The sequence below is a fragment of the Miniopterus schreibersii genome, assembly GCF_964146895.1.
Source record: "Miniopterus schreibersii genome assembly, chromosome: 12".
Taxonomy (NCBI): domain Eukaryota; kingdom Metazoa; phylum Chordata; class Mammalia; order Chiroptera; family Miniopteridae; genus Miniopterus; species Miniopterus schreibersii.
This window is the reverse complement of record NC_138112.1, coordinates 1,704,394-1,728,797: the sequence shown is the minus strand read 5'-3', so window position 1 is coordinate 1,728,797 and position 24,404 is coordinate 1,704,394.

Here is a 24,404-nt window from a genome sequence, read left to right as displayed (position 1 = left end):
GACAGAAAAACAACAAGAAAACAGCATCCTGAAATGACATTAGACCAGATAGTTTTAACTTGTATTTTTTCAATAAATTCAAGAAGACTGAAATCATATCAACTGGATACAAATGAAAATGAAAATACAATGACCTATAATCTACGGAACACAGCGAAGGCAGCTCTAAAAAGGAAATTCATAGCATTACAGGCCTACCTCAAAAAAAATCTCAAATAAACAATCTAAACTTATACCTAAATAAACTACAAAACACACCAACAACAAACAGAGCCCAAGGTGAGTAGAAGGAAGGTAATAATAAGGATCAGAGGAGAAATCAACAAAATAGTCTAAAAAAAGAACACAAAAGATCAATGAGACCAAGAGCTGGTTCTTTAAAAAGATAAACAAGAGTGATAAACCTTTAACCATATACCCAAAGCAATCCATATATTTAATGCAATTCTTATCAAGATACCAATGGCATTTTTCACAGAACTAGAACAAATAAATCTAAAATGTATATGAAACCACAAAAGACCTTGAATAGGCACAGCAATATTGAGAGAAAACAAAGTTGGAGGTATCATGCTACCTGATATCAAACCATACTACAAGGCCATACTAATCTAAACAGCATAGCATTGGCATGAAAACAGACACGCTGATCAATGGGACATAATACAGAGCCTAGAAGTAAACCCATTCCTATGTGGTCAATCAATATCTGACAAAGGAGGTGAGAACATGCAATGGTGTAAAGACAGTCTCTTCAATAATTGGTGTTGGAAAAGTTGGACAGATAAATGCAAAGAAGTGAAACTAGACTATCTTGTACTACACAATATACAAGCATAAACTCAAATGGATTAAAGGCTTAAATGTGAGATGCAAAACCATAAAACTCCTAGAAGAAGACAGTAATATTTTTTCTTTCTGATATATCTCCTTGGGCAAAATAAACAAATGGGACTACATCAAAGTAAAAAAAATTTTGCACAGCATAGAAAACTAACAACAAAATGAAAAGACAACCTACTGAACGAGAGAAGATATTCACCAATGGTACATTCAATAAGGTATTAATATCGAAAATTTATAAAGAACTCATACAACTCAACACCAAAAGAAAAAAACCAAACAATCCATTTAAAAAGTGGGCAGAGGACCTGAATAGACATACAGATGGCCAACAGACAGGAAAATATGTTTAGTGTCACTAATCATCAGAGAGATGCAAATTTAAATACAATGAGGTATCACCTCACACCTGTCAGAATGACTATCATCAGTAAATCAACAAACAAGTGCTGGTGAGGGTGTGGAGAAAGGGGAACGTGGATTGGTGCAGCCACGATGGAAAAAAGTGCAGAGGTTACTCAAAATATTAAAAATAGATCTGCTTTATGACCCAGGGTTTCCACTTTTGGATATATGTAGAAGATATTCGAAACACTAATTTGAAAGTTAAGTGCACCACTATGTTCATTGCAGCATTATTTTCAATAGCCAAGATATGGAAGCAACCCAAGTGCCCATCAATAGATGATTGGATAAAGAAGTGGTACATATGTACAATGGAATATTATATCCAGAATATAATATTCCATAAAAAAGAATGAAATCTTACTATTTGCCACAACATGGATGGACCTAGAGAACATTATGCTGAGTGAAATAAGCTGGACAGTGAAAAATAAATACCATATGATCTCACTTACATGTGGAATCTAAAGAACAAAATAAACAAAATGGAAACAGACTCATAGACACAAAGAACAGACTTAGGGCTTCCAGATGGGTGCAGCATTGGGGGGTGGGTGAAAAAGGTGAAGGCATTAAGAAATACAAATTGGTAGCTACAGAACAGTCATGGGATATAAAGTACCTCACCAGGAAGATAGTCAATAATATTTTAATAACTATGTATGGTGCTAGGTGGTTTGGAAATATTGGGGAGATCACTGTAAAATATAAAATTATCTGACCACTACGCTGTACCATTACCTGAAAGTAATATAAAATAATGTTGAATGTCAACTGTAATTGGAAAAAAATAAAGTAAAAAAGACAGATAATATCAAGTATTGGGAAGGATGTGGAAAATTGTAACACTTAAGCAATGCTGGTGAGAATGTAAAATAGTACAGCCACTTTAGAAAACACTCTGACAGTTCATCAAATGGCTAAACACCAAACCATATAATTCAGCAATTTCATTCCTAACTATATATGCAAGAGAAATAAACACACATGTCCAAAATAACTTGCAAAGAAATGTTCATAGTAGCATTAGTCATAATAATTAAAAGTTGTAAGCAACCCAAATGTCCATCAACTGATGAACAGATAAATACAATGTAGTATATCTATATTATTCAACAATAAAAATATTAAATACCCATACATGCTATGACACAGATAGATCTTGAGAAGACTGTGCTAAGTGAAAGAAGCCAGTAACACAGTACTATACATTGTGTGACCCATTTAATAAAATGTCCAGGAGAGGCAAAACGACAGGATCATCAATTCTACGGATACAGCAGAACTGTCCTTCAGGAATAAAGGGGAGATCAAGACATCCTCAGGTGAGGGAGAACTAAGAGAATTTGTCACTGGCAGACCTACCCTAAAAGAATGTTTAGAGAGAAAATGATATAAAAAGGGAAGCTTGGGCCAGACCGCAAGGGGCTCAGCATCAACCTGGGATCCAGGGGATCGCGGTTCAGTTCCAGTCTGGGCATGTGCCGGGTTGTGGGCTCCAACCCCGGTTGGGGGCATCAGGAGGCAGCTGATCAATGACTCTCTCTCATCATTGGTGTTTCTATCTCTCTCCCCCGCTCCGTCTCTCTCTCTGAAATCAATGGAGATGAATTTAAAAAAAGGGGGGGAGGGAACCTTGGAGTATCAGGAAGGGAGGAAGAACTCAATCATCAAATAAGTGGACAGACATTGGTAGGTTTTCCTTTTTCTCTTGAGTTTTAAAAATTATGTTCTATGGTTGAAAGAAAACTTTTAACACTGATGTGGTTCTACATGTATGTAAAGAAAATTTTAAGACAATTATTAATGGGAGAAGGTAAAGTAATGTAAATCTACATCTATAGAACATTCCATTCAACATCAGAAAAACCTTTCTTTTTCAAGTGCACATAGAATATGTATCAAGATAGAACCATATCTTAGGCCCTAAGAAAAGCTTAAAAGATTGAACAGAACATAAATTAAGAGAATTGAAATCATTCAGAGTGTATTTTTCAACTACAATGGATTCAAAATAGAAATCAACAGCAGAATGATAACAGCAACACACTTCTAAATGATAAAAAAAAGTCTCAAGGCAAATTTTTAAAATATACATTGAACTGAATGAGAATGAAAATAAAAGTACAACACATAAAGGTTTGTGAGATGCAGCTCGAGCATTACTGAGAAGGACATTTATGGCACTAAAATGCACATATCAGAAAAGAGAAAATGTCTCAGATCAACAATCTAAGCTCACTCACCAGGAACCTAGAAAAACAAATGCAAAATAAACTCAAAGCAAGGATAAGAAGGGATATAACACAGATAGAAGCAGAAATCAATAGCATTGAAAAGAAAAAAATAATTTAAAAAATTAATGAAACAAAGAGCTTATACTATTGAAAAGATCAATAAAATTGACAAACGGGCCCGGCCGGGTGTGGCTCAGTGATTGAGCATCAACCTAGGACTTAGGAGATCTTGGTTCGATTCCTGGTCAGGGCACATGCCCTGGTTGTGGGCTCGATCCCCAGTAAGGGCCGTGCAGGAGGCAGCCAACCAATGACTCTCTCATCATTGATGTTTCTCTCTCTCTCCCTCTCCCTTTCTCTCTCTGAAATCAATAAAGATATATATTTTTAAAAAATTGACAAATGGCCAGCAAGACTGTCAAATGAAATGACCGATATCAGGAATAAAACAGGAGATATCAGCAGACATGAAAAGGGTAGTAAAAGACTGCTGTGAGCAAGTCTACACACATAAATTTGACAACTTAGAATAGACCACTCCTTGAAAAACACAAACTACCACTACTCACCCAATGTGAAGTAGAATTTTATTTGAAGAGCCCTTTAACCACTAAGAAAATTGAAATTGTAATTTTAAAACTCCTAAAAAAGAAATCTCTAGGCCCAAATGGCTTCCCTAGAGAATTCCACCAAAAGTTTAAAGAATTAATATTAATTCTATGCAGTCACTTCCAGAAAATAGATAGGAGGAAATGCTTCCAATGTATTTTTTGAAGGTAATATTACCCTGATGCCAAAGCCAGACAAAAAAAGTACAAAAAATAGAAAACTGCAGACCAATATCCCTCATGAACATAGATGTAAAAATCCTTAACAAAATATTAACAAATAGAATTCAGCAATATTGAAAAGGAATTACACAGTATGCCACAAATGGAGTATATTTTAGAGAGGCAAATCTGGTTCAGTTTTTGAAAATTAATCAGTGTAATCCACTATATTAACAGGCTGAAGAAGAAAAATCAGGTGATCATATCAATCAATGCAGAAAAGGGATTTCATAAAATTTAATAATCATAAAAGATACAAAAAATAAGTCTTAGAAAAGTAGAAATAGTGGGGGATCTGATAATAAGCATAAAAAAAAAAAAACAACAAAAAACTTGCAGCATACATTATACTTAGTCATAGAAGACTGAATTGAGACTTAGGCAAGGACCACTACTCTTTTTTTTTTTTAAACCCTCACCCAAGAATATTTTTTTCCGTTGCTTTTTCAGAGAGTGGAAGAGGGAGAGAGAGACATCTATTGGTTGCCTCTCTCATGCTTCCAGATCCAGGCCGGGGATCAAGCCTGCAACTGAGGCATGTGCCCTTGGCCAGAATTGAACCTGGGACCCTTCAGTCCGCAGGCTGATACTCTATCCGATGAGCCAAACCAGCCAGGACCAGGACCACTACTTTTACCACTTATTCAGCACCATGCTGGGAGAGCTAGTAAGCACAATGAAAAAAGTAAGGAAATAAAAGAATAATATCAGAAAGGAAGCAATAAAACTGTCCTTATTGGCCTGTTACATGATTATCTATGTAGAAATTTCCAAGGAATCTACAGAAATACCCTTAAAACTAATAAATCAGTTTAGCAAGGTCATAGGATAGAAAATAAACATACAGAAAAAAAACAATCATATTTCCATATATTAGCAAATGCACATGTGGATACCAAATTTAAAAAAAAACAATACTATATACAATCACTCGAAAAATAAATTATTTACCTCTAAATCTAGGAAAACAAGCACAGAATTTGTATGCTTAAAACTACACAACACTGATGAAAGAAATCAAAGATCTAAATAAATAGAAAGTCATACCATATTCATGGATTGGAAGACTCAATATAGTAAAAATGTCAATTCTCCCCAAAAACAATTTTGTAAAAGAATAAAGTGGAAAGAATCCGTCTAGTCAATTTAAAGGTTTACTGTATGGCTATAATAACCAAGGGATCAATGGAATAGCATAGAGAACCCAGAATTAGACCTACACAAATATCTACAACTGGTTTTGAAAAAAATGTGAAAGCCATTAAATGGAGAAAACTTGTCAACAGATGGTGCTGGAACAATTGGCATCCGTAGGCAAAAATAAACTGAGCCTTTACTTAAGTTTCACATCTTATACAAAAATTAACTCAAACTGTATCATGGACTTAAACCTAAAATGTAAAAATATAATACTTTTTAAAAATATCATAGAGGGAAATCTTTAGGATGTATGGCTAAGCAAAGTTCTTAGATTGACACCAAAAGCACAACTCATAAAAAGAAAAGTTGATAAATTACCTTTACTAAGTTAAGGACTTTTGCTTCATGAGAGACCTCATTGAGGATGAAAAGACAAGCTACAGAGTGGGAGAAAATATTTGCAAAAAATATACTGTATTTCTGACAAAGGACTAGAATCTAGACTATTAAAGAACTCTCAAAACTCAACAGTTAACCCAATCAGAACATGGTCAAAAGCATGAAGAGACATTTCACTGAAAAATAAGCCCATGGGCAAATAAGCCCATGAAAGGATGGTCATCGTTAGCCCTTAGGGAAACACAAATTAGAACCAATAACAATACACACTACTACACATCTACCAGAATAGCTAAAATAAAAAATAGTGACAGTGCCAAATATTTACAAGAATACAGAGAGTGGAGTCGCTCAGACATTGCTGCTGGGACTGTAAAATGATGTTGCCACGCTGGAAGTCAGTTTGACAGTTTTTAAGAGAAACTGAATGTGCAACTACCATATGGCCCACGCTTTGCCCTCCTGGGCACTTACCTCAGAGAAATTAAGATTTATGTTCATACAAAAGCTTATACATGGATGTTATAGCAGCTTTATTTATAATAGCTCCAAAGTGGAAGCAACCCAAAGTCCTTCATCCAGTGAGAGACTGAACAAACTGGTATATCCATAGCACAGAGTACTGGTCAGCAGTAAAAAGGAAAAAACTCTGGGTACACATGTCATCTGGAGAATTATGCTGAGTGACAAAAGCTAATCCCGAAAGGTTACATACTGTAGGATTCTATTTACATGACAAAATTATAGAAATGGAGAAAAGCGGTAAGGAAGGGAGGAAGCGGTGTGTCTGTACAAGGAACTCGAGGGGTGTTTGTGGTGATGAAATGTCCCGAATGTCAGTGTCGGGGGGGTGGTATTGCACCGCAGTGCTGCAGATGTGGCCACTGGGGGAATCTGGGCAAGGGGTACAGGGTACATATAAGTCTCTGTGTTATTTCTTACAAATGCATGTGAATCTATAATTATCTCCAAATAAAAGGCTAATTTAAAAAAATTTCATGCTGTTTATAATTTCATAGTGTAAGCTCCAGAAGATTCAATGAGGCTCTTAAAACACGTAATTATAGGTGTACACACACACACACACACACGCACACACAAGGAGAGAGCGTGTGAGGCTTTTGCATAAATGTTTGTTCGGGGCCCTTCCTTGGTGAGCCCCAAGAGAGGCAGTCGACAGCCACTAGAGAAACACGTGTGTGGACACACCGTCCCTGCTCCCCCTCTTCGGCTTCACTTTCCTTTTGTCACTGTCCTTCACTCACAGAACCGCCAGAGAGCTCTCCTAGGACAGTTAACCGCGGCAGCTAGAACAGACAATCCTCGCCTCTCAGTATCTTTACAGAATAGAAGTTAATTTCTGCTCACAGCGTATATCTGGGATGCTCCCTTACGGGGCGGCTCTCCTGGGAGGTTTTCCTGTTGGGGGTGCCACGGCCCAATGCTGCCTCTGCCCTGTGCCTTTAAGGTCCCCCGCAGTATCTGGTGAGCAGAAGAAAGAGTGGGTGTAGAAACTGAATGAATGAGGGGGAGACAGGCCTAGAAGTGGAGCACAGCACTCTGCCCACGTCCTTTCGGTCATAACTTAGAAATATGGTGTCACCTACCACACTCAGGGGCCGGGAAGTGTCACCATCCTCGGAGCCTTTGTGGCATAATTTCTGCCCTAGGAACTTTCCTAGCTGGCCCTACCAGGGCTGGTCCCCACCATAAAAGCACAATGTTTACATCAAAGATGTTCTCTCCTAATGCTTCCCCCCACCCACCTTGGAGATGCCAGAGCAGGGCTGGCACTTCCAGAAAGGAGGGAGGACCCACTGTGCACCTCCACCCTGCGCCTGCTACCCGAGCCTGGGGCCTCAGCTTGTCTCATGCCCAAGGAAACAGCTTCAGTGCAGGCCTCAGTTCTCTCCCCAGCTGAGCTCCACTCCCACTCTGCATTTCCTCGTAATCTCCTCCTATCCATCCCCCTTAGCCTCCCTGAAGACTCACATAAAGAAAACTTATTTCCACCTCTATTAGCCTAAAAACAAAAACCTGGAGATATCACCTCATGAAGATGAACTCCCTGAGGTCCCCAGCCCTCTAAGCATGCAAGCAGCTGAGCTCCGCCCCTCAGCCAGGGGTGGCCTGGGAGTCCCACTCCGGGGGATAGTGACGCAGGGGACCCGACAAGGTAAGAGAGGTGCAGCGGGAGGGGTGTGTCATGGGTTCTGTCCCAAACATCTTGTGCTTACAGTGCCAGAGGCGGAGACTTCCAGACACCTGTGCAAATATGGATTTGGAGCCATAAGAGGCATCTATCTAGACCAGGGTGCTCCATGTATCTTATATTTTATGAAATACAAATACAGATATTGTTACAGAAACACAAAATAACAGTGGCGTTAAAAAGATGGGGTTTCATTCTCAAGCAATCCGGGGCTGAGGCGGAGCTCACAGGGTCAGGGTCCAGGCTCCTCCTGTCTTGCTGCATGTTTGTAGCCCAAGACAACTCTCAACCATCTGCATTCCAGCAGCAGAAATGGGCACTGGGCAAGCAGAGGGCAAGCCCCTTCCCTTTAGGGGCTTAGCCCTGAGAGATGCACATGTCACTCCTGCTCACATCCAGACTTAGTGACGAGGCCACGCGAGGCTGAAGGAGAGGCTGGGCAGTGCGGTTATTACCCCAGACAGCCCTGTGGACAGTTTATTCCTGTTATCCTGGAGGAAGGGAAGAGTGGATATTCTGGGATGGCTATGACTCTCTACCCACACCCCACTATTAAAACACTTTTGAGCATGTACCCCCCAATACATGTGTATTTGCTCATAATTAATATGTATATAATATATATAATATACTTATAAAGCTTATTTTTGTTCTTTTCCTATAAAAATAAAAGCAATACTTTCTTCTTATGCTTCAAGAGATCACCTAGCACACACACCCTTGGAGACATTAAAGATGGAGGTTTATAAACCAACAGCAAATAGAGAGGCCAAAGTTCTGCATTTGGATAAGATCCCCCTCAGAGAGCAAGCAGAGGGAGAAGAAAGCGTCGAGGATGGAAGATTGGGAAACGTGGGCAGAAAGGAAAGAAGTAGGAATCTTCCGAGAAACAGCAGGAGTCACGGAGCGCTAGGAGAACTCGGACATAGGTGTGCTAAGGAGCTCGAGGGAAAAGAGAGTTCCGGGAAGAGTCACCCATGGCAGGACGACTGACAAGGGGCACTGGCTTGCCCAGGCGAAGGTCATTGATAACCAGGGTGAAGATAAGAAAATTAGGATGAACAGATAAGAAAGGATTAGATAGTATATTTGCTTCTATGTACTAGAGAAGAGGGAGCCATGGAAGATTCCCGAGTGGGGGCATCACAGGATCATAGCTTAATGTAAGGAAGACTCATGTGGGCATTTGCATGAAAGTGGGTTAGAGGAACAAGAACCTGATGTCTGAAGGCTCTCCAGGATGTAACCCCGGACCAGGCTGACCGGAGTAGAAGTGGCCTCAAACACATTGCTTAGGAGAAATGGAAATGGCCCAGTGGCCAATTTGATATGAGGACTTATGGAGAAGGAAGGGAAAACTGACTGCAAGGTTTGGGGCTCTCAAAGCTGAGAGAACAGAAGGCCCATTGAAACCCTCGTTTGGTGAGGCTCTGGTGGGTAATCCAGGCATGCTTCCTGGAGAAGGCATGTGAGAATGCCAGTCCCCAAGTACGGGACAGCTGTCTATCCCAGTTCCCCCCCACCTAGGCATACAGACCCCCTTCCCTGCAGTGCCAAGGGTGTGTTCATGACTACATGCGGTCCTAGAGGCTCTCTCACCAAACAAGCTGGCTTCAATGTGGTACCCGGGGACCATCAGGTTGTCACTGAGGCAAAGGGAGCTGCTCCTTCTTATGTGGGGCCAAGCTCCCGATGTGGCCGACAGCAAGGGCCCTGTCGGCTTTCAGTGAAGCAAACACATCAGAGTCACCACGCGGCACATCTCCAGGGCAACCCCACACAGCCCCAGGAGCTGGGGCAGGGGTCACTGCTTGTCAGAAATGCTGTCAGCCCTGGACATGGCCTTCATCTCTTGTCCATCTCCCATCATCAATAAATGGGTCAAAGGAAAGGAAAGGTAAGCACCTGAGGAAGCAGGGTGCCATTCTCTACAGCAACAGGCCCTCGCCCTCCACTGTGCCCGTCCCCCAGGGTCCTCCCTGCAGAATTCTGGTCCACTTGGTTTATTGGCTGCCATGAACTAGGACTGCCCCTCAGCCCTCCCTAAGGATGCTCCATGGCTGCCTCTTTCTCAGACCCCTCAAGGGTTGGGTGAGAGTTGGACTGCAGGACAAGAATGGTGAAAGGAGCTCAGGAAACTGCTCACTTGGACCAGGACGAATCTGGGCACTGCCCTTGAAGCTCTCCTGGGCTGTATCCCAGGCCAGACCAGACACTCTCTAGCCCCAGGAATGTCAGTGTGATGTGGGAGCTGGGGGAGGCGTCCCTCAGGGATTAAGAGAGGGCCCTGGGCTTGGGTGGTGGTTCTCACTAGAAACACTAATGGGGACAGCCACCCACCTCCTCCCCAGGAACAAAGGGTACTGACCCCGCTGCCCATGAGTTGACACTTCCTTCATCAAATTATTTTAAAGATAAAATAGGAAAATATGAATCTCATAAAGAGAGCTGAACAAGTCCTGATATTTGGACTAAGTAATATGAAAAACTTAAAAATAAAAGTTATGTAGCACCCTGGAAAAAACTGTGGGGCTGATGCTGAGTTTTGGGAGCATCTCAGAGAGAGGCATCCACTTAACTAGTGAGCATTCTCTAGGCTCACTTTCTAAATCTCGAAGATGAAGAGGCGTTAAAGGACAGGGCAGAGCGTGTCCTAGGCTGAAGAGCAGCATGTCCAAGAACAAGTGGAGAAAGCACTTTATGCCGGCAGGTTAAACACATGCTTAAATTTTAGAGCAGGCTGCCGGGGAGGAGGGAGAAGGTGGACGCGGTGGCTGAGAAGGAAGCTCTGGCCAGGTGTGGGGTCCCGTGTGGAGGGCGCTTGGGTGCTATTCACCAGGCAACAGGGGCTACTGAGAGGTTTGAAGCAGAGATGGGACATGGTCAGATTTGTTTAGAAATGTAGCAGGGGTTTGTTAAGAATGTAAAGTGGCAGAGAGCCTGTGGAGAGGCTGCTGTGTCTTGGTTTCTCCTCTGAGGTCTCCTTGGTAGAGAGAGGGAGAAATTTCCCCTTCCTCCTCACTCCCGCCCCAGGAGGGGAGCCAAGCCACTGTGCCCCTGAGCTGGGCTTCCTTACCCACAGGGAGAACTGACAAAGGTTTTGTGTGTTTGAAAGAAAATTTTAAAAGGAAATAATTCCAGGCTGCTCCTTTTTGTTTTACAAGGCCTGGGTCCAGCCAGAGAGAATGCTGAGAACTGGAGCAGGGAATAGGCTCAGAGAGGTTATGGGGAACTAGGGGGCTTCCAGAGAGTCTGAGGTCTGGCGCTTGGTGACAGTGGTTATGGGGTAAGGGGAAGAAAGCACTGAGACTGTCCCAGGTTTCCAGCACGACTAATAGGACAGTGGGTGGTGAGACTGGTCCACGAGTGGAGGACTGGGCACAGTTAGCTCTCAGAAGGGCAGGTCCCGATGGGCCTGGGCAGCAAGCACTGCGAGCTCTGGGAGAGGAAGGGAATGTGATGCTTCCCTGCTGCCAAGCACTCTGTTGATCTGAGTTGCCCAGGCACTGACCCGTGAGAGGACCGCCGGGAATGGTCCTGGAGGGAGCTGAGCACCTCTGCACTGATGGAAAATGCCCAGGGCCAGCTTCGGCCTGGGGCTCAGGCCAGGCCTGGGCACAAAGTGCAGTGAGAGCGGAAGCCGGTTTTCCTTGCCGGTACAAGTGCAGCTCCTTCTGTCCCGCACACCCTGTGAGGCCACGAGGGTCCGCGCAGAGCCGGAGGGAACGGAGTGCATCGTCCCGCGCAGTGGCCGGCACAGGGGAGCCGGGGAGGTGGGCCTCAGAGAGGCGGCGTGGCCTGGCAGGGGCCCCAGGCTGTGAGTGAAGCCAGGTGCTCCAGCCGTCCTCCCACCGCCTCGCTCGCGGGACGCTCAGGTGGACTGGGAGGGCGGGCACAGCAGGCGAGCGCTCCCACTTGCAGACCAGCGCTGCCACCTCTGCCCTCGCGCCCAGCCCTGTCTCTCTGGGCCGCAGGGTGCTGCGTCCTGCACGCCCCCTGCCCTCTGAGGGATGTCCTCACGGTGGAGAGGCCGCCATGCATTTTCCACCTCTTCTCTCCAAACAATTCTCCTCTCCTTTCCGACGTTTACCCACAAGTCTTCGCTTTCCTGGTTGCTGAATTCATCTCTTCTGATTACCTTTCCCAAGGACTGGACTCTCTTGAGAGAAAAGAGACTATTTGACCAGTGGTCTGATGCCCTGGAGGGAGAGAACTGTAACTAAATTTATTGAGCAGACTACTAAGGGCCAGGCTTTACAATCTCTACACACAAGACAGTCATATGAGGGATTCTTATCCCCATTTTACAGATGAGGAAACTGAGTCTTGAAGAGCAAAATAGCTTGCCCAAGATCTCAAAAGCAGTATGTAGGGAAGAAAAAAAAACATTTTCTTTTTCCTGTTTTTAAAAATATACCTTTATTGATTTCAGAGAGAGGAAAGGAGAGGGAGAGAGAGATAGAAACATCAATGATGAGAGTCCTTGATCTGCTGCCTCCTGCATGCCCCCAGCTGGAGGTCAAGCCTGCAACCCGGGCATGTGCCTGACTGGGAATCAAACCTCGATGTCCTGGATCTTAGGCCGACGCTCAACCACTGAGCTGCGCCCGGCCGGGCAAAAAAAACATTTTCTTCTACCCATCTTGGATTTTCCAGCTGGGGCCCTCTAGTTAAACTGACCAAGGAGAGAAATTAACAGAAAGAAATGAACAGAAACTTGTTAATGTTTACATCACTCATGCAAACATGGGAGCACCCAGTGGTACGAAACCCAAAAGGGTGTTTAGGATGTGGGCTTATATATCATCTTAATCTAAACAAAGGAAATGGGGATTCGGGGCAGGACAGGCAACTTATGGGGCCTTGACCAACAAAAGTGTGGTACACAGAGCTGTTTACCAGGATTGCTGGGCAGGTATGTCAGTCCCTGTTTGTCCCAACAGCTCTTATCAAACTTACTCTCCATTTTTAGAGCTTTGCTTGTGCCTGCTGGTTCTCAATGAACTTTAAATATTCCAGATGCAAAGAGGCATATTTGGGGTGGCATACTCAAGTACAAAGCAGGATTTAAACACAAATATCCTTGGCTTTCTGTTTTCTTTCCAGTCTCTCAAAACATGTTTATTGACCATCCATTTTGCAGCAAACGCTGCACATGCCCTGGTGAGCCAAAGACAGTGAGGGAGCTGTGGCCTGCAGGCCTTCACAGGCTCACAGGGGACAGACACACGAGCAGGGTGGCAAAAGGCACATGGAGGCCTGTAATTATCCCGCAGGACCTCAGAGCAGGGAGAGGCCACGCACGACTCCAGGGGGAGACACCCAGGGGTCCCAGGGCTGAGTGACCGTCCAGCAGGCTGAGAAAGCATCAGTCGGTGTGAAGGCACCTGGCCTGAATGCACACGGCACCTTGTCTAGGTGGGCAGAATGCCTTTGCTACTCTGGACAGGGGTGCTTCCCGCTGGCACCTGTGGTTCCAGGATTGGTGTATAAAGGTGAAGGTCGCTTTCTTCTGCTGCTAGTCCCTTCCCAAGGGACCTGGGCCCAGAGAGTCTGCCCCCAAACCTGGCTGCCTGGGGAAGGGCTCTGCCAAGGCCCATGTCCGTTTTAACAGCCACAGGCCCCTCCCTCCATCAATCTTCAGTTTAGCTAAGCGGCTTGACCCCTTTGGGTTAAATGCCATTTAATTGGTTGTGGTTAATCCCATACTAACTCCCCTGCTGAAGCTAGAGGGCCTCTCCCCCACTCCCTCAAGTCCTAGCCACTAGGGAAGTTCTTGTGACCCTGCTTAGGAGCCTGCAGACCTAGACAGGCAAATTTACATATCAACAGCCTGGCCCGCAGGCTGTGAGAGGCCTATAAGGATTCTGCTTGTTACTCTGGAGAGAGAAGGGGCACCAGAAAGCCCTGTGTGAGGTGATTGTGCGCGGCCACATGCTCTGAGGTCCTGCAGGACGGTTACAGGCCTCCATGTACATTTCCACCCACTGCTGGGCTGAGAAAGGGGAGGAACAAAAGTGAAGCTACTAAGTGACTCCCCTTGACCATGCAGCCTGGAACTATTCACCAAGGCTGGACCTGCCCGGAAGTGTATTCAAGCACCAGCTTGGCCTTGGGCTTGGTGCCATCAGGGGATGTGAAGTAAAGGAAGATGGGTCGTGTCCTCAAAGAAGTGTCCGTGGCAGAGGACACATCACAGAACTGGAGGAAGCACTGACTAGGCAAAACAGCGAGGTAAGGGCTGTGCAGAGCATGGTGTGGACTGGAGGTGCTGGGGCGAGCCTCCTGAGAAGCTTCCAGGGCCAGGGGCATTTGGGTGGGTCCTTGAAGAATAGATAGACCATCATGGATAGAGTACAGAGGAGGAAACATTACAGGCCGGAGGGGATGCAGTGAGCAAAGGCGTGTTAAAGGCATCATCACTGAGAGGACTGTGTGGAAGGGCATGGGCGTAGGGGGAGAAATTGGAAGAGCAGAAGGAATGCAGGCAGGACAGGCTTGAGGTGGCCTTTATGATGCCCACATGACTAAGTTGTGACTTTATCTCCTAGACCTCACGTGTTTTTGAAGGTGGGAGTGATAGCAGTTGGGACAGCTCTGTGGGCTAAAGCTATGGTCTAACACTTAACTAAGAAGGCAGGGGTCTGACATCTGTTAACACGCTAGCAAGGCTTACTTTAGAGCAGAGGCCACACCTCGGAGAACGGGAAACCACAGGTCAGTGAGAGCCTGGCGTCTTGGAGGAGTTCGGGAGAAGACACATTCAAAAGACAGGGAGTCTATGTTGGAAATGCAAGGCACGGGGACCGTTGGGGAAGTAAAAGTTTAAAACATTCTCCCAACCCAGAAAACCTTACCACAAAGGTAATAAAGGCAGAAAACAGTTTTCTTTTGGAGTAAGCATTAAGTCAGAATGTGGTACATGTCACAGGCAATCTGCTAAGAACTTGCAAAGACAGCGAAACCGGCCCGCTTACAGAGTGCAGGGAGGAGGCCCTTTTACCCCGACCCTCCGAGGTTCAACGGCTGTGGCTTGAGAATTAAACTGATAAAAGATAGATAAAAAGACAAAAGCAAGTTTTAATTACATACACATTCATGGGAGTTCACCAAATAGGCAGCCAGAATTCAGGGGATGGTATACTGTGGGGGTTCAGAGTGAGCCACCACAAGATAAACCTCTATAGTGTACAGATTGGTTTGAGCTAACGTCAATTTTAGCTGCAGGCTCAAAAGAAACTTTGCCCCTCCCTTAACCACCTAGAAAAACTTGAATTAGAGTCCTTGCCCTTAATAAGAAATTACCAGAGGTGACCTCTTCCGACCCACCTGTAGGGCAGGGCAAGCTCCTATCTGCTCCTCTCATCTCCCTGTAAGGACCCTCTGAAGCCCCCAGGCTCCTCAGCTCACTTACAGCTCAGGAAGTCTTATACCTCAAGGCACCTGCCTGTCTCTGAACCTCTCCCGTCTCCATGGATGTCTCTGACTTTCTGTGTGTGTGAGGTTCCCATACATACGTGCGTATTAAATTTGGTTGTTTTTTCCTGCTGATCTGCCTCATGTCTATTAGATTATTATACAAGCAAAACAACCTGAGGGTGGAAGGCAGTTTCTTTCTCCCCCACAGTTGGTGCAGGATAAATTCACTGGATGGCCCCCCATGCTCCCCATGAGCCTGCTGCAGACGAGGAGATCCTGGGGTGTCAGACACAGGCCGGCAGAAGGTGAGGGCTCTTACCAGGTCAGCACCCCCAGGCAGGATCCAGTGGAAGCAAAAGCAGTGAGAATATTTTTCCTCTAAATTTAGACTGGTAGGAGAAAAAAATTTATAAAACTAGTCTTTTGGGCTAGCGATTCTTAGTTATTTGGGTGTCGTTACGTCTGCTTTTCTCCCCTTATCATGTGTATCTCCTTTTATCTTGGTTATGTCCCCAGAGCTTGGCCTCATGACCGTGAGAGTATTTTCTCTCTGATTTCCACAGCCTAGAGGATGCACTTCTCAGGGAACATTTGGTTGCCAGTTGATTACACTGGGGTTCCAAGCTGAGGTTAAGTCATAAAAGGTTTATTGATTAAGACCCGCACAGGCAGGAATTTATGATCAGATCACCCTGTGAGAAAGTAACTGATCATAAATTCCTGACTGTGCGGGCCTGGAGAGGGTAGTCACACACCAGGCGTATAACTTTGTAGTAGAAGGTTTATCTTTGCCTTAACCAAGCCCTGTTTATTGCTTCTGTGCATCTAGGTTAACACACCTTTGAAATAAGCCATAACCACCCTCAAGAGAACACAATCTTATTAACGATCCTATAATTCAGTTCCCAGCTTGCTTTTTCCCACTTGCATGTAACGTTCCTTATGTTCCCAATTTAATTTCAAATGCATGAGGGAAGCTGCAAAACTGTTGTTCTCTGGGCACTTGGGCTCTCGCTCTCCACATGTCATCAGTTTGGCTCAAGTAAACGACTATAAAATTCCCTGCAGGTTTAGAGTTTTCTGACATATACAGCCCTTATTGCTGGCCATGCCAGCTCTTCGGGAGTCTGTCATAAGGGACCCCGCTCACAAGGGGCTTTTGTTGTCTCAACTTTGTTGCTCGTTAGCACTGAATCAATCCTACCCCAGTGGCACCTTCCTGGCACTGTGAATTAGTGGCTTTGTGGCTGGAGGAGTGTCCCATTTTTGTGGGATACTGAAGCTACACCATCCTTAACACCTGTGCAACCGAGGACTGGTTTCTGACTATTTTCTTGTTTCCTTGATTAATCCAAAAAACAGCTTATTGGTTTGAGTTACTGTAGGTCCTACAGTCAAGGCCACATAATTAATCATTTTCATTGGAAAAACTTCTAAATTCAAAAGAAAGAATTTTTTTCCTTAGAGAGCTCTCATATTGTTATAATGGCTAATTATTAAGATTTCCTTAATAAAACAAAACTCAAAGTATGCTCAGAACCCTTGCTATTTGCCTTCAGATACTATAAAAAACAAAACATTGAAAATTCAATCTTCCTACACTTAAAAAGAAAAAAGTAAAAAGAATAAAAAATCTTACTGAAAGACAACCTGGCACTCTCCCTCCCCAGAGCACACCCCTGACTTTCTTCCCTCTCAGGCCTGCGTCTCCTAATCTCTGAGGGTCCCAGTGAGACAGGCAACCAGGGGAGCAATAGGCAGTGGCAGCTCGTTCCCGGCTAACCCCCCAGCCTGTCTGCAAGGCCAGTTGTCTCCGACTTCTCAGTGAGCAGAGCAGCCACACCTGGGCTCTCCTGTTGCTGCTTCTACCCTAAGCCCTTCGTTGTTTCACTGTCCCATCTTTAATAAACATACTCACAAAGTAAAAAATAAATAAATGAATAAAAGAAAACCTAAAATTTTATGTTTAAGAATTTGGCAAGGTAAATGTTGTAGCCATTTTAAATATATATATTTTTTTATTAATTTCAGAGAGAGGAAGGGAAAGGGAGAGAGAGAGAAACATCAATGATGAGAGTCATTGATCGGCTGCCTCCTGCCCGCCCCCGGCTGGGGATCGAGCCTGCAACACGGGCATGTGCCCTGACTGGGAACCAAACCGGGATCTTCTGGATCCTAGGTCGAAGCTCATCCACTGAGCCACACTGGCCGAGCAAACCTTCATTTCTTTAATATGACCTTTTCTCCTTCCTCTCCTTTTGATTCTAACTGGCATCACCCAGAACTGGCTCAGCTGCCTCTTTTTTCCCTGCAGGACCACTCCATTAAGCCCTCAGGACCATGAGGTTCTGATGAGGTTCTAATCAGCATTAAATAATCCTAGGAACAAAGCCTTGGGTCTGTTGATCACAGAGACAGAGTTTGGGTTAAACTAGAGATAACATCTAGGCCTCAGTGGTGTGTCAGCTCCAGCCCCCCAAAAGTGGCAAAACCAGGTGAAGGGAAGCCATGGCTGACATCAGGGCCAGCTGCACTGATCAGCTTCCCCCACCCTACCACAGATCGATCAGGAGAGACCAAAGCCCTAACTCCATTAGTCACTGTGACTAATAATTTTCCCCATAGAACCCATCTCCTGGAAGTCATCAGGAAGCAAGCTCTTTAGTATTAGCCGGCCTGTGTCTCCAAGTGTGGGCCACTTCCTAAAAATACACCTTTACTTTCTTTGCTGCATACTCCGTTTATGTCTTACTGGGCTTTGATGCAAGCAGGCAACCAGACCCCTTTAGTCTAGTAATACTGTCAGGCTGAAGGCTCCAAAACATGGCCAGACAGAAATGTGGGCTAAACTCCATTTACGGCTCAGGTCCTTCAAACTGCTGCCAGCCTTCAATGAAATTGTCATCGAAAATTACAATGGCTATTGAACATGGACAAAAAGGGGGCCACATACTAAACCTGACAAGCTCAGGGGAAGCATCCATGGTGGCCTTACAAATTCAGAGACATGACGTAACCATAAAGCATGGTCCAAAATTAAAACTTCCTAACTAAAAGCCAATCATGGCAGGTAGTCACGTCCTAGGCGAGTATTTTCATTGACAAAGGTTCATCTTTAGCTTAACTGAGCCTGTCTCGGGTCATTTTTGTATCTACAGTAACATACGGTTGGAATGTCAGAGTGGTCGTTTTCCGACCTCTCAGGACACAACCTCGCACTGGAGCATGATTCCACAGAGCCCCTCGTAGTTATCTCGTCCTTTCACACACCATCTCTGCGCTGTGAGTGTTAACTCTCCTGTACCTGCCGGTGTAAAAGAAGCGTGTGTCTAATTGGCTTACTTTCTATCCAGTCCCAGAGATTTCCCCACTTTGCTTTCTCCCACCTCCCTAATCTATCACCCATGAATTTCATGTAACCCCTTTACGTCTTTCCCCTTGATTCTGATGTATAAAATAAGTGGTAAAACTGCCACTTTCCGGAGCATTTTCTCAGTCCGTTGAGATTTTGCTTCTCAGCAATTGTCAGTTTGGCTTAATTAAACTCATAAAAATTCCTTACAAATTTAGACACTTTTCTACCTCAACATGAGAAATGTTCCAATTAGGAAAAAAAAAAAAAAAGTTGGGATAAATAAAACAGATATGGATGGGGCTAAAACAAAAGCTTCAGCACAGTACTGCCCATGGCTGAATACTTTAGCCCATTCAGCCATAGGTAATATTGGGTAATGTTGATCCCCAGCATTAAAGGGTTTCAAACAATTCTGCTTCATTTACCCCAGTGTAGAGAAATTTAAAAGACTAGAAGATTACAATGAGAAACCTGACCAGCAATCATTTGGGACAACAGGCTGGTTAAATCAATATAAAGATTGATAACAGGTTTCTTGGCTTGACCCCTAGCTGGGGACCCAAAGCAGTTTTATTCAAGAGTGGATAAAATGTTCAGGAGATAGAAAAGAGAAATTTCCTGGACTCTTTGATATGGGAATTCATGAACCCCAATTAAAAGAATATGAAAATGTAAGGATTGATAAGATTATAAAAAGAGAATGTTTAAACAGACTTTATGTTTAAAAAGTTATGCCAACTTTAACTGGTTGCATCTTTTTGCCTGATTGTGTAGTAGGCAGGTAGGTGGACATGAGTAGAACAGGGATGAGAGGCCAGGTGCACAGTCACCAGGGCAAAAAGTCCAGGTGCCCAGCAACAGCAAAACCAAAAGCCCTTGCATGACCACTTGCCTAAGTATTAACCCCTGGAGATGACATCTAGGCCTCAGCTATGTCTCGGCTTCAGTCCCAGAAAGGTAGCAAAACCAGATGAAGTGATCCCTTGGCTGACACTAAGACCAGCTGATTTGATTAATGACCCCCTGCCTGACACCAACCAATCAGTGGAGAGCATGACCCTCAGGAGACACACCTGAAAAGCTGATGGATCTTCTATGAGATCCACTCTGGAGACCTCCAGATAAAAGCCCTTAGAACTGAGGAGCCGGTGTGGCTCTCTTCAGGGAGCAGCCAGCTCATGGTTGGTAGTCACGTCCTAGGATGGCATCTTCCCTGACCAAGGCCAATCTTTACCTTAACTGAACCTACCGTCTTTTTGCATCTATGATAACATGCCTTTGGAATGTCAGACCAATTTTCCTTTCTCCAGACCCCTCTGGGCACAACCACTGCACCAGAGTGGAGACCACAAATTCTCTCCTTGTTTTTGTTATCAGGTTAATCACTGACTGTTACCTACCTCATACCCACAAATGTAAAAGAGGTATGTGTCTATCCATTTTACATTTTATCCAATCCCTGAGATTTCCGGCTTTGCTTTCTCCTACCTCCATAATCTATCGGCAGTTAACTTTGTGCAGCCCCCTAACATCTTGCCTTTGATTCTGATGTATAAAATAAGTGGTAAAATGCCCTGGCCAGGTAGCCCGGTTGGTTAGAGCATCATCCCAATGCACCAAGGTGGTGGACTCAATCCCTGGTCAGAACATATACAAGAATCAATCAATGAGGCATAAAAAAGTGGAGCAACAAACCCCTGCTTCCCTCCCTCCCACCTCTTCCTCTCTCTCTAAAATCAATAAATATATTACAAAAAGAAAAGTGCTGCATTTAAAAAGAAAGAAAGAAAAAGAAAACATAAGTGGTAAAACTGCCATTTTTCTGGAGCATTTTCTCAATCTGTTGAGATTTTGCTTCCCAGCAATTATCTTCAGTTTGGCTCAAATAATTCATAAAAATTCATACAGGTTTGGACATTTCCTACACTGGCATTTACTTGGAGTAGTCAGCAGAATTCCAAAGAAGCCCACCTAAGACCACCTTGCAGATCTGGGGCCATGCTTAGCACCAGCAGGCTCCCATTGAGCCCCGCCTGGTCCTCATTTCGCATTGGGTAGGCTTGAGTGAGTTCAGTTGGAATTCTAGACTTCCCTGGTGTAATGTAAGAGGCCCTGATTTTATTTCACTGGTTCTTTCGAAATCCTTGAGGTGGACTAAAGGTTAGGGGTTGAGAGAACCTGGCTAAGCCAGGACAGAAGGAAAAACAGGTGGCTGGCTTTGTTGTTGTTTGTCTGTTTGTTTTCTCTTTTGAAGCTTACTTTTTATCGTTGAAAGCATTACAAATGCCCCTTTTTCTCTCTAGATCCCCTCCACCCAGTGCCCCTCCCCCAGGCCTTCACCACACTATTGTCTGTGTCCATGGGTCATGCATATATGCAGGTAACTTCTTAGGTTAATCTATACCCACCGACCCACCCCTGCCCTTCCTCTGAGATCTCTCAGTCTGTTCCATACTTTTGTGTCTCTGGATCTATTTTGTTCATCAGTTTTTTTTGTTCATTAGATTCCACATATGAGTAAGATCATGTGACACTTGTCTTTCTCTGACTGGCTTATTTCACTTAGCAAAATACTCTCCAGGTCCCTCCATTCTGTCTCATAGGGTAAGGGATCTTTCATTTTTATAACTGCATAGTATTTCATGGTGTAATTGTCCAAGAAGATGATTGATATGATTTTAATCTTCTTGACCTTGTAAAGACTTCTTTTGTGTCCTAACATGTGGTCTATCCCTAACATGTGGTCCTAACATGTGGAATGTCTCTTGTGCACTTGAGAGGAATGTATATTCTGCAGCTTTGGGGGAAAATGTTCTGTAAATGTCAATTAAATCCATCTGATCTAGTGTGTCATTTAGAGTCACTGTTTCCTTGTTGATTTTTTGTCTGGAAGATCTATCCAGTGAAGTCAGTGGGGTGTTAAAGTCCCCTACTGTGACTGTATTGCTGTTGCTCTTTCCTTTAAAGTCCTCCAGAAGTTTTTTGGGCTTTTATTCAGCCTGTGTGAGTCTTTTCTTCTGAGGTGGGTCTCTTGTAGACAGCATACATTTGGGTCTTGTTTTCTTATCCATTGAGCTACCCTATGTTTTAACTGGAGCTTTTAATCCATTTATATTTAAGGTTATTATTGATAGGTACTTATCTATTGCCATTTTATTTCTTTATGCCTATGTTTCTCTTTCTCTCTGTTTCTACTTCTTAGTACAGCAGTGCCTTTAACATTTCCTGCAGTGCTGGTTTGGTGGTGATAAACTCCTTTACCCTTTTCTTTTTGTCTGGGATGCTCTTTATTTCACCATCTATTTTGAATGATAGCCTTGCTGGTAGAGCAGTGTTGGTTTCAGATCCTTGTTTTGCATCACATTGAATAATTCATGCCATTCCCTTTGGCCTGTAGAGTTTCTGATGAGAAGTCAGCTGACAGCCTTACGGGAGCTCCTTTGTAGGTAACATATTGCTTTTCTCTTGCTGCCTTTAAGATTCTCTCTGTCTTGGATTTTTGGCATTTTAATTATGATGTATCTGAGTGTGGGCCTCTTTGGGTTCTTCTTGCTTGGGACTCTCTGTGCCTCCTGAACTTGTGTGACTTTTTCCTTGACCAGGTTAGGGAAGTTTTCTGCCATTATTTCTTCAAACAAGTTCTCTAACCTCTCTTTCTACATCACCTGGCACTCCTATGATGCAAATATTGTTACATTTCATGTTGTCCAACAGCTCCCTTCTACTGTCCTGCTTTTTAATTGTTTTTTCTTTTTTGATCTCTGATTGAGTGATTTTTTTCTACCGTGTCTTCTAATTCACTAATCCAATCCTCAGCTTCCTCTAATCTGCTGTTTATTCCTTCCAATGTATTCTTTATTTTTACTATGTCATTCTTAATTTCCTTCATAGTTTCCATATCTTTTCTCATGCTGTTGAGCATCCTTATGATCAGATTTCTGAACTCTATATCTGATAGATTGCTTATCTCCATTTCATTTAGCTCTTCTTCTGGAGAATACTTTTGTTCTTTCAAATGAGGCTTGTTTTTTTGTCTCCCCATTTTGGCTGCTTGTTTGAATTTGTTTCTATGTATTACTTAGATCTGCTAGGATTCCCAGTCTTTTGGATGGTCTCTGATGCAGGCTAATGTCAAATGCTGTTTGTGACTGGCCTTGAGTACCCTGTTTAAAGCTTTCTGAAATCCATAGCTTGTGGCTACCTCTGCTGGGGCTGGGTGCATTTGGAAAGGACCATGATACACACCAAGGTCTGCTTTCCCAAACCCTGTGTCCAGAAGTAAGTCAGGCAAAGACTCAAAGTACCCAGAGGCTGATTATTATTCAGTCTTTTAATGGTGGCTGGTTTTTAACTTTGGCTTTTTAATTGGAATTGCTTTCTAAGAGTCTGAACAAAAAACTTTTGCTGGATAAATAAGAACCTGAACTCATTCAACTCTGAAGAGAAGGAGCATTTACTCTCTCCAGCTTGAATCTCGGTCATTCTTGGGTGATTAAGAATTTTTGTGGAAGTGTCAGGAGGCGTACCCTATGACATGTAAGAGCCACACAGGGAATCCCAACTCAACTCTAAGTAAATATTTGACTTGCCAGGGGGTGCTCACATAAAGGCTGGTTACTTAGTGCTCTGTGTTCTCACAGGTGTATTAGACATCTAAGGAGAGAAACCAAGACACATAAGAGGGTTTGAGATGACTTGGGAAGTGACAGCCCTTTGGAACTCAACCCATAAGAAGCACCCTTCAACCCACCACACACTATTTTTAGAAATGTGTTCAGATTCTGAAGATACCAGAAGAAAACTAAAATTAAGATGGAAAATCATACTTCCAAGGCCAGAAATCCCAGCTCCAACCCCCATTAACTCCTGCAGATATACAATAAATGGGAAGCCTTTACTTGAAGGTGCTTCTGGGGAGACAATGAGGAGACCTCAGTTCTTGTCTTATTGAGGGAAAGATTTCAATCAAGAGACAGTGTAGAAAAGAAAGCAAGAATTTATTGGCCTCAGCAAAAATATACTTAGGACAATGAAACAAGGAAGGACATAGGAGAAGCAACGGGAGAGCCTAGGCTGGGCTATTTTGGTTCACTGAGAAGTAAGAGAGGGAGAATGGGACAGGTTCAAGGACCTTGGAGACAGGTTCAAAGGGTAAGCCCAGGGGAGCTGCCACTGCCCATTGCTCCCCTAATTATATGCCTCATGGGGTCCCCTGGGAGGGGAGAAGGAAATGGCACTGGCATGCTCCCCTGGGGGGGAGGGGAGCACACACTGGGTCCTTCATCTTAAGCTTATTTATCTCTTTCTTGCAAGCAGCAAATCTTAAAGGAGGTCTCAGGAGAGTGTCCCAATAGAATATTCATTAGCATTCCAGGTGTGCTCTTACAGGGTCATGATCTCCACTGATTGGTTGGTGCCAAGGCAGGGGGTCATTAGTCAATGTAGCTGGTCCTGAAGCACCCAGGATGTCATTTATATGGTTTTGCTGCTTTTCTGGGCCTGAAGCTGAAATATATCTGAGGCCTAGATGTTATCTTTAAGGAGGAAAAGGTCAGGGGGCTGTA